The following is an 8,143-nucleotide window of genomic DNA, read 5'->3' on the forward strand; positions in this document are numbered from 1 at the left end:
ATCAAGCATATACTACTCAGATTATCGTCCTGACTAATCTGTACTAGCATGCGGTTCTCATAGAGCTGAACACATATAACAGGCACGTAAGGCATCCTTCCTAGATCCTTAGTCCTAATCTAGCATGATGTTCTAATAAATCTAGTAATCATAACATAGAATAAACTTATATGGGTAATCTGGGAGTACTTACTTGAGCTCGGCTGATCACATGCACTACACCCTTTCTCTTTTTCAAAAACTCTTTTCTTTTTAAGTTTCTTTTTTGCTTTTCTAAAACTCTTTTCTTTTGAAAACTTTATACCACTTCCTTATTTTGAGTTCAGACACACTCGGAAGTGCGCCCGAAACCCTTAAACCAAGGCTCTGATACCAACTTGAAACATACCAAAAATACAAGCCAAAAATTTCGTTTCAAAAACATTACGAAAACCACGAAATCAAATACCGTATATTAAAACCCTAAGTTGTGTGTCTCAAAATGTCATAAAATATGTCTCATATCACAACTGATGTCAAATCATGTCAAAAATAACAGAGTCTAACTCCCAGGCTAAAACTGTGGTGGGTGCCATGTCATCATCCCGAGCCCTTCCCCTTGCTAGCTGAAGTACCTGAAACCAAAACTGAAACTGTAAGCACAAAGTTTGGTGAGCTCCCCCAAACTAGCACATACAATAAAATAACATAATAAACACATACTGGGCCTTGCCCACTGCATCATACCGAAGTCCGGAACTGACTAGGGCCTTGCCCATTGCATCGGACCGAAGTCCGGAACTAACTAGGGCCTTGCCCACTAAATCGGACTGAAATCCGGAACTGACTGAATATAGCATAACATAATCATAGCATATAACAATAACACATATACTGCATGCTGCATCGGACTGCAGTCCGGAACACATAACACATAGACGTTCCTGAATCACAAAGACATCAAGCATAATGTACTACTTCTCAGGACCGCCCCGGCATCGGACCGCAGTCCGGAACTACTGCTATCTAAACTGGTCGGCAATATGGTCGTAGACCCATTCCTACTGGAAGGAAACTCACCTCGTAAAGTTGATTGCTGGAACGCTGAGCTGCAAATTTCTGACGGCTGCTCCGATAACTCCCCAGCTACTACTCCCATAAAGACACTTAGTTAAACACTGATACTAATCTTAGGGTAAAGTGACTATTTTACCCGTGGCCAAAATCAATATCCTGGTCAGTGTCAATCGCTAGTTGACCTGACTCGCCGAGTTGGGCCGCCAACTCGCCGAGTCCCTATCCTTTCTTCTATTCCCCAACCCGACTCTACTCGTCGAGTTTAGCAAAGACTCGACGAGTTCTCCTTCCATAATAACATTGATTCAACCTTCATCTGACTCGCCAAGTTGTATGAACAACTCACCGAATCCTCCTTCATCATATGAACACTTCTAGTCTACGACTCGCCAGTTGTTAGAACAACTCGTCGAGTCTGTTCTTGTGGGTAAGAAGATTGCCTTGGACTCTCTGAGTGTGTTCTTACACTCGTCGAGTCCCACGGTTTCCAAATTATGGTTGTGTCTTAATACGTCAAATCCCTCCTCTGGACCTGTCTAAATTCCTGCTATCACTCAGCTGGGCTCCTTTGAACCATAACAGATTGGGGACTCAAGCCCCAGACTCACCGAGTTCCAAGAACAACTCGTTGAGTCGCCTATTGTCCAATTCTATAACTTGATTTCTGATGTACAACTCTCATCCAAAAGGTATATCTAGACTTCTAAGGTCGATCTAACACATAAAGTTATGAACTTTACGTTCATGCATGGAAGTATAAGCTTTAAGGACCCAAAAAGAGGTCCAAAGAGGTGCATGGGCTAATATGGTCATAAAGCTTGCATCTTTATGCCATGAACTTGGTTCTAGAGTCTAGATCTAAAGGTGAATCAACTTGGGATGTCCAAGTCTTAAGGATCAAGCTTATTGACTCCAAAACTCCATAAAGGGGCAAAGGAGAAAATCTATAAAACCACAAGTTAAGTTTTGAGCTTGATTACCTGAAAGTGAAAAGAAACTGATGTTGCTCCTGGATCTAGTCCTTCTCCCTTGATCCTTCTTCCTTCCAACTCTTCTACTAGATACACAATGCACCAAAAACCCTCAAAGTCACTAAGAAAGCTCAAGTTGCCAAATGGGAATTAGGGTTTCAAAAGTAATGCTCTGAAGGTGATGGAGGCTGCACCTGAAGCTCATAATGTTGTTTAATAAGGGTGCAAACCCTTTAATTAGGGTTTCATCCAGACTAGCCTACTCGTCGAGTCCAAGCGCGGACTCAGCGAGTAGATTACATAAACCCACGTCTCAACCTCGCATCTACTCAACGAGTTGGGGCTGCCACTCGTCGAGTCACTAATACAAATGGTATAAAAGTAGATCAAATACATACCAGAAACGCGGCGTTAGACTATTTGCTCTCAATATCTTGAACCGAAAACTCCCATTCTTTCTCAACTATCATACGAGAATAGATTGAATCTCCTTAAGATCTTGCGAGATTCATTTATTGTTCTTCATATCATCAAGCCTTCGCCTTCCAATCTTCATACCTTCAGCCGAAAACACTTGATTCTCCTTAGTTTCACTAAGAACACCAAGAACACCACACTTGAGTCTTCAGCCGAAAACACCTGAATCTTTAAGTGGTCGAGAACCTCGTTTGTGGCCGTAAATGCCCTTGTTTGGCCGTAAACTACTACATCCAACCGACTTCAGTTCTTACACACTTATTTGTAAGTAAATCTTACATATTAGGTTGTTTCCTTAACATACTTGTGATATATTCACTAATTGTATACATATATATTACGTGAATTGTGTTTAGGATGAGATTTTGTTATAGGACTTAACTCGTGGGAATAACTACCTATATCAAACCTTCAATCGAATCACTCACAAAAGGTGAGTTCATACCCCTAAAATTTATGTATTTCTAATGTTTATAGGGGGAGAATACAAGTAGAACACAATAGAATTGTGTTAACTATTACATACAGATGCAAATTGTCAAAAGAAATCATATGCTTTTTTAAATCTTTTAATATTGTCAAAACTCTTTTCAAACTATTTAGATTGTTGTTTTTAAATCAAAAATCATATTTATTTGTATATTTATGTATAATTAGGCTTTAACAGACTTAGGACTATTGTTATTGCCTTAACTCATGTTCCTTGTTTGGTTGTGGGCTTAGGGTAGGATCACCAGTCCAACTGTCGGCTAAATCATAATTATACATGCTAAATATACTCATGAATATTAAAACTCATTTTAGAAACATACTTAAGTCATTTGTAGATATTGAGCAAATGGGTCTTTTCTCTGAATCACTTACAGCACAAACAAACATACTAGTAAACTATAATAGGTATAATTTAGAGAACCAACACATACTATTTACTAGCTCAGAGAAACATTACATGAATCAATACATATATACTATTAGTTTTCTTTATAGAGTATACTACTCGTTTTCAAGAACAAGAAACACAAACATACTTTAATTAAACAAGTTAACTGGAATGTGAAATACTACTTCATGGTACTTAACAACATCCTTGCTAAGTCATGCTTTATAACCAGAGTCTCCTAGAGGGAGAGTGTGAGTTTGTGTATAGATCTATACATGATGACAATCCTGCACCTTGGCAATTAGCTAGAGTTGGGGCCGGCAGGTCTACGGGTGACAAATGTCATATCTTTTCTTTCGAGGCGTGAAGAACGTCATGTTTTATACTAGTCAATCAAGTATGGTTATAACATCATTCACATTAATCATTAACTAAAAAATACGATTTACTAGATAAACATTGCTTTAGTGGTTTTATTTCAAACAATACTACTACAAACTATTATTTTCTAGTACATACATACAGTGATGTTCACACATGAACATGCATACTATCTTTCTAGTAAAGATAATTTACAAATATGGAAAAAATTCAATTACATTGTTTTCAAGATGCAAACATACATTTACAACATTACCAAGTACAAAACATTTGAGTCTTGGGGTCAAAGACTACTTTTCATTTATTGTAGAAAATATGGGACTTTCTAGGGAACTTACAAGCATTTTCATGAAACAAATACAAACATTAAACACTAAATGCATATGAACTCACCAACTTAAATGTTGATACTCTCTTTTCAAAATAACTTGTATTCTCATGGAACCAGTAGACAGGGTCATTTGCACAGGTTTTGAGAAGATGGAGCGTATACAAGACTCGTCTTTTATTTTTGATATACATTTTTGGTGACATACAAACTATACAAAGCACACACATGTATTAAATGTATTATTAATGCAATGGATGTTGTTGCTTGTTTTACTATTTTACATTGTTATGATACTGTACATGACGTCCTCCAACCCCCTCCCCCCCGATTGTTTCCGCAATCTCGGTTTGGGGGTGTGACGGGACTGTTGAGAGTAGTCTGAAGGGAAAATCTCTTGCATCAACTCCTACTGATGTTGCCCCTGTCATGGCTATTAGGCAAGGTAAAGGAAATAAAAGGAAGGCTCCTTATAAGAGCCACAAGGGCAAGCCTGCATGATGGATCCTCTTCCAGTGGGACCAAAGTTGGTTCTGCTACCCCCTCTGCCGACCCTAAAGAAGAAGAGTGCTTCTACTGTCGTGAGAAAGGGCATTGGAAACGAATCTGCCTGAAGTATCTGTAGGACATCAAGGATGGGAAGGTAAAGCCAACCTTTGCAGATATTTATGCTATTCAATCTAATAACTCATCACAGGCTAGTTCTTGGGTCCTTAATAAATGATGTGGTTTTCACATATGTTCTGATTTGTAGGGTCTAAGAAGAAGTAAGGATGTGGAACATGGGAAGATGAACTTGGTCATTAGGAATAGGAAAGCATCGCTTGTCACCAAGATTGGATTTTACTCTCTAGTGCTTAGTAGTAGGTTAGATCTAGATTTGAATAATTGTTGCTACTCATCAGAAATGACACGAAACAATATTTCTTTTGATGGTTTATATAAAAAAGGTTTTAGATTTTCGTTTAATAATGAAATTGGTTCTATTAATGCTTTCTTGAATGGTGCTTTTTACTTTGAAGCATTGCCTTGTAATGGAATGTATGAAATTGTGATGGTTATAGACAACTTAGGAAATAATGTGTTGCAAATTGATTCGTCTAATGGTTTGGACAAAGCATGTTTGTGGCATTGTCGTCTTGGACATGTTAACAAGAAGCGCATGGGCTAACTCCAAAAGGATGGAGTGTTGGAGTCATTTGACCTAAAATTAGATGAAACTTGCGAGTCTTGTTTATTTGGAAAGATGACCAAGTCACCCTTCATTGGTACTGGTGAAAGGGGTGAGGGTTTGTTGGATCTCATACATACTGATGTATGTGGGCCCTTCAGATCCACCACAAGGGATGTGAGCCGCTTCTATGTGACTTTTACTATTGATTATAACAGATATAGGTATATCTACTTAATCAAGCATAAGTCAGAAACATTTGAAAAGTTCAAAGAATTTCAACATGAAGTGGAGAATCACCTGGGCAGGAAGATAAAGATGAAACGATAAGATCGGGGTAGTGAGTATCTTATTATCGAGTTCCACGAGTATCTCAAGGACTGTGGAATTGTTTCACACTTGATTCCACCGAGGACACCACAACTCAATGGTGTAGCTAAGAGGTGCAATCGAACCTTGTTGGACATGGTTCGTTCCATCATGAGTCGTGCTTCGCTACCTATCTCATTCTGGGGGTATGCCTTAGAGACTGTAACCCATATCTTTAATTTAGTCCCAACTAAGAAGGTTGGCAAAACACCTCACAAGATGTGGACAGGGAAAGTTCCCTCTTTGGCACATATCAAGGTTTGGGGTTGCGAGGCTTTCGTAAGACGAGAAAATCACGACAAGCTCAAACCTCGTAATGAGCATTGTATTTTCATCAGCTATCCATAGAAGTCTTTTGGATATCTCTTCTCTAAACCGAGTGACAATGTTGTCTTCATTTCAAGGAGAGGGGTCTTTCGCGAGAGAGAACTCATATTCCAAGAGGAAAGTGGGAGGCAAATTGATCTTGAAGAGCTTCAAGATTCAAGCGATGAAGGAACCTCTAACACTAGTGATCAACCCGAGGAGGAAACTCAGGTTGAACCTGTTGACGAGTCCCTACCTCTTAGACGTTCCAGTAGAGTTAGTGCTCCACCTGTGTTGTATGGTTTCCATATAACAACTAAGGGTGATACGGTTATTAGTGATAGTACACTAGTAAATTTGGATGAACCTAACTGCTACAAGGAAGCCATGGCAGGCCCAGATTCTACGAAATGGAAAGAGGCAATGGAAGTCGAGATTCAGTCCATGTATGACAAATAAGTTTGGAACTTGGTTAACAATGTACCAAGTCGTAAGACGGTCTGGTGCAAATGGATCTTCAAGAAGAAGACCGACATGGATAGGAAAGTACACACGTATAAGACGCAATTGGTTATGAAGGGATTTTCTCAAACTCTTGGACTATGATGAGACCTTCTCTCTAGTTGCAAAGATTAAGTCTATAATGGTTATGCTAGCCATAGCAGCGTTTCATGACTATGAAATATGGCAGATGGATGTCAAAACCGCTTTCCTCAATGGGAAGTTGGCTGAGGATATTTACATGAGTCAGCCAGAGGGTTTTGTCGATGTGAAGCATCATAACTGAGTGTGTAAGTTTAAGAAATCCATTTATGGATTAAAACAAGCATCTCATAGATGGAATCTTTGTTACGATGAGAAAGTCAAAGAGTTTGGCTTTACGAGAAGCGAGGATGAGTCTTGCGTATATGTAAAAGTTAGTGGGAGTATAGTTAGCTTTCTCGTGTTGTATGTGGATGACATACTACTCATAGTAAATGACGTCCCAACCTTGCAGGAGGTTAAATCCTGGATTTGGAAGTGCTTCAATATGAAGGACCTCGGAGAAGCTGCTTATATTCTGGGTATAAGGATTTTGAAATATAGGAGTAAGAGACTAATAGGAGAATTCCAAGAAAAGGGACTTACTAATCCAAAGCAAAACCAAATTGAGTAAGACATAGAGCCCAAGTATAGATGATGAGATAGCATAGATAAGCAGAGTACCTTATGCTTCCGTAGTTGGCTCAATCATGTATGCTATGACATGTACTCATCCTGATGTGGCCTTCGCCTTGATCATGGTCAGCAGATATCAAGGGAACCCTGGCAGAGCTCATTGGACCGCAGTAAAGAATATTCATAAGTACCTACGAAGGACCAAGGAATGGTTTGTTATCACCGGAGCGAGTGATAACTTGAGATTATGAGGGTATAGTGATACTAGTTTTTAGACAAACCGAGATAATTTCCAATCACTGTCAGGCTGCGTCTTTACCCTAAATGCAGTAGTGACTTGGAAAAGTTCCAAGCAGGATACCGTGGCTGATTCAACATGTGAATCAGAGTACATATCAGTAAGCGAGGCGTTAAAGGAGGAAATATGGCGAAAAAACTTCATTGGAGACCTTGTAGTTGTACTGGCCATAAAGGAGCCTATGGAAATTTTCTGCGATAACGAAGGTGCGGTTGCCTTAACCAAGGAACCAAGAGATCATGGAAGATCCAGACATATCGACAGGAAATATCACTTTATTAGACATCGGGTGGAAGAGGAACTCCTCATAGAAAAGATGGTTCGTCAGAGGAAAACCCAGCAGATCAACTTACGAAGGGACTGATTAGGGTTAAGCACTTGCAGCACGCTAGGAGCATTGGGATGAAGAACGATATTAGTTTTAGTGATTAGATAGTGTTTAGAAACTTGTAATTGATAAATTGTAATTAACGTTTGATGATTAAATAAAAGGTGATTAATTTATAAGTTACTGTCTTGTGTTAATTATTTATAATTGTTTCACTTTGCATGTTTGACTTCCTGAATAAAAATATTATTCTCACTATCCACAGTCGATCATACATTAGAAGTAGGTATGAAGGAAGACTGTCATGAATTGGCTTGTAGACTGTGTAAAGCATGTAGACATAGCAAAAGTTTGCTACAACATTCATGAGTGCTCCTGAAAAGAGAATTGAGTATTGGATTAAACCCACACTTACATGAA

This window comes from Lactuca sativa, chromosome 2 (genome assembly GCF_002870075.4).
Source record: "Lactuca sativa cultivar Salinas chromosome 2, Lsat_Salinas_v11, whole genome shotgun sequence".
Classification (NCBI taxonomy): domain Eukaryota; kingdom Viridiplantae; phylum Streptophyta; class Magnoliopsida; order Asterales; family Asteraceae; genus Lactuca; species Lactuca sativa.